Genomic DNA, 4,050 nt, shown 5'->3' with positions numbered 1-4,050 from the left:
CCCGGTACTCCGAAACTTCCCGAAACCATTCTGGTGTCTGAATGCAACCTTCGAATATAAGAATCTTTAGCTCTTGACCATTTCGAGACTCCTTGTCATGTCTATGATCTCATCAGGGACTCCGAACAAACTTCGGTCATCACACATAACTCATAATACAAATCATCATCGAACGTTAAGCGTGCGGACCCTACGGGTTCGAGAACTATGTAGACATGACTGAGACACATCTCCAGTCAATAACTAACAGCGGAACCTGAATGCTCATATTGGCTCCTACATATTCTACGAAGATCTTTATCTGTCAAACCGCATAACAACATACGTCATTCCCTTTGTCATCGGTATGTTACTTGCCCGAGATTCGATGGTCGGTATCCACATACCTAGTTCAATCTCGTTACCGGCAAGTATCTTTACACGTTATGTAATGCATCGTCCCGTAACTAACTCATTAGTCACATTGCTTGCAAGGCTTATAGTGATGTGCATTATCGAGAGGGCCCAGAGATACCTCTCCGATACACAGAATGACAAATCCTAATATCGATCTATGCCAACTCAAAAAACACTATCGGAGACACCTGTACAACATCTTTATAATCACCCAGTTACGTTGTGACGTTTGATAGCACATAAGGTGTTCCTCCGGTATTCAGGAGTTGCATAATCTCATAGTCAGATGAACATGTATAAGTCATGAAGAAAGCAATAGCAATAAAACTAAACGATCATTATGCTAAGCAAACTGATGGGTCTTGTCCATCACATCATTCTATAATGATGTGATCATGTTCATCAAATGACAACACATGTCTATGGTCAGGAAACTTAACCATCTTCGATTAACGAGCTAGTCTAGTAGAGGCACACTAGGGACATACTGTTTGCCTATGTATTCACACATGTACTAATTTTCCGATTAATACAATTCTAGCATGAATAATGAACATTTATCATGATATATGGAAATATAAATAACAACTTTATTATTGCCTCTAGGGCATATTTCTTTATTCATGGCAAGAGGCACAAAGGTATACTCAGGCGATGCTTACTTTCAGACCTCTAGTGAAGATGACTCTGATTTTGAATCCAAACCCAACTATAAGACACTTGCTAAAATTGCAAGTGAGCAACAAACTGCTATGGAAATGAATCGACCTCAATCCTTAATCAAAGACACAAAAAATCTTCGAGTTAACTATGAGGAACTTGAAAGTCATCATGAAACCCTCACAGCTGACCGTGAGAAGCTTTCCTATGATTATCTTGAAAGAAAGCAAGATCTAGAAAAACTGAGAGTGTCTCATGATGATTTTCAAACAGAAAACGATTCACTACTCGCTCAACAGATCAGTACCACTCAGGAAGAGTTTGTGCTACCTTACTTAAAATTTCTTGAGAGTGATAATACTATCTCTATTGTTGAATGTTCAAATGCTTCTGAGATTGCAATATCTTCAACTTCTGATGTGGTAACTAACCGCTCTTCTAAGGATGCCACTACTATTGTTGATGAGAATGCTAGGTTGAAGACATTGCTTGAAACAGGCATGTACAAAATCCTCAAAGGGCATCAGACGCTATGTGATGTCCTCAAGAAGCAAACTCTGAACCAAAACCTTGGGAAAGAGGGTGTTGGTTTCAAGAGGAAAATCAATGTTGATGGGTAGTACTGGAAGCCTGAGCAGTACCCCAAACCACATGGGTTGCTGCAAAGGGCCCTTTAGTGGATCCATCCACCTTATCTGGTTTTAACTATGCTAATCCTATCATCATTGATGAGTCATTTGACTCCAACTATAAACTGTTCAAAAACTAGAATGGTGAAGTGTTTCCCAGGTTTATTGGAAATAACTATAGGAATGGGTCCCCTATGAAGAAGATCTGGGTTCCTAAAAGTCGTTTTGAGAAGCTTCCCATGAATGTCATCAGGACATCACCAAGGAAGAATACAAACTGTAGGATCGAAAGTAGGTCTAGAGGGGGGGTGATTAGACTACTTGACCAAATAAAAATCTAGCCTTTTCCCAATTTTAAGTCTTGGCAGATTTTAGCAACTTAGCACAGGTCAAGCAATCAACCTACACATGCAATTATAAGAGTGTAGCAGTGAAAAGTAAAACATTGCATATGAAGGTAAAGGGAAGGGTTTGGAGAAGGCAAACGCAATGTAGACACGGAGATTTTTGGCGTGGTTCCGATAGGTGGTGCTATCATACATCCATGTTGATGGAGACTTCAACCCACGAAGGGTAACGGTTGCGCGAGTCCATGGAGGGCTCCACCCACGAAGGTTCCATGAAGAAGAAACCTTGTCTATCCCACCATGGCCATCGCCCACAAAGGACTTGCTTCACTCGGGTATATCTTCATGAAGTAGGCGATCTACTTGCCCTTACAAACTCCTTGGTTCAACTCCACAATCTTGTCAGAGGCTCCCAAGTGACACCTAACCAATCTAGGAGACACCACTCTCCAAAAGGTAGTAGATGATGTGTTGATGATGAACTCCTTGCTCTTGTGCTTCAAATGATGGTCTCCCCAACACTCAACTCTCTCTCACAGATTTGGCTATGGTGAAAAGATGATTTGAGTGGAAAGCAACTTCGGGAGGGCTAGAGATAAGGATTCTTGTGGTTGGATTGGAATGTCTTGGTCTCAACACATGAGTAGGTGGTTCTCTCTCAAAAAATGAGTAGCGAAAGTGTAGGCATGTTCTGATGGCTCTCTCTTGAATAGAGAAGGGGGTGGATGGTATATATAGCCTCCACACAAAATCCAACCGTTACACATAATTGACCCAACTCGGCCAGACCGAATAGAAGATCTCGGTGAGGCTGATTCAGTTCAAAATGTGAACGTTAGGAATCTCGGTGGGACCGACATGATCAAGTTGGTGGGACCAATGTGCTAGGGCTAGGGCAAAACCTCATCTCGCTGTGACCGATTGCATGAACTCGGTGAGACCGATTTCAGCAATGAGTTAACAAAGAGTTGGTCAGGCAAACTCGGTGGGACTGATCTCTCATTTCGGTAAGACCGAAACGTTATGAAGGGAAATAGAGAGTTTGCAATGCCATCTCGGTGAGATCGAGATCCATATCGATGAGCGCGATTTGTCTAGGGTTTTTGGCAGTGGCTATGTCAAAAGAACTCGGTGGCGCCGGATCGATCGAATCGCTAGGGTCAAGTTTGACTTTGGGTTTTGGACATATTTGGAAATGAGAAAGTGGCTGAGGGTTATGGAGCAATATCACTAAGCACTTTAAGAAAGTAGACCATTAAGCAACACCTCATCCCCTTTTAATAGTATTGGCTTTCCTATGGACTCAATGTGATCTTGGATCACTAAAATGAAAATGAAGAGTCTTGAGCTTTTGCTAATCTTTGTCCTTAGCATTTTGAGGGTCCACATCTCTAATCCATGCCATGCCATGCCAACCATTGAGCTTTCTGAAATATTTAACTTGAATGGATATTAGTTCAATGAGCTATATGTTGTTATGAATTACCAAAACCACCCGGGGATTAGTTGCACTTTCAATCTCCCCATTTTTGGTAATTGGTGACAATATATAGATCAAAGCTTCGAAAAATGATAATATGAATGAAGTAGATCATCGCTTTGAGAACTATGTGATAAGCGAGAGCTCCCCCTAAATTTGTGCATTATTTAAAATCTTCTTTTGAATGCAAATGCACAATCGATTAGGATCATGGGTCACTCTTCCATGTCACATACATCTTGGTGGAGCGCTCAAAATGATAAGATATAAAGAGCATGCATTCATCACAAAGGTTAACATGATTGATCATACACAAGTATCAAGATATCATCGTTCAAGCACACATTAAAGTATAAGATGATCAAACACATGATCACAAGGGTATCTCACAAACAAGCATAGATATAGTAGCATAGGAAACAAACGAGCAAACGATCAAAGCAAATGATCAAAGTAGCAAGAGAGGCAACAAAAGGCAAAACACACACTCTCTTGAAGCCTTATGATCTATACACTTTCTCCCCCTTTGGCAACAAGT

This window comes from Triticum dicoccoides, chromosome 4A, assembly GCF_002162155.2.
Source record: "Triticum dicoccoides isolate Atlit2015 ecotype Zavitan chromosome 4A, WEW_v2.0, whole genome shotgun sequence".
Classification (NCBI taxonomy): domain Eukaryota; kingdom Viridiplantae; phylum Streptophyta; class Magnoliopsida; order Poales; family Poaceae; genus Triticum; species Triticum dicoccoides.
This window is presented reverse-complemented; position numbering follows the sequence as displayed.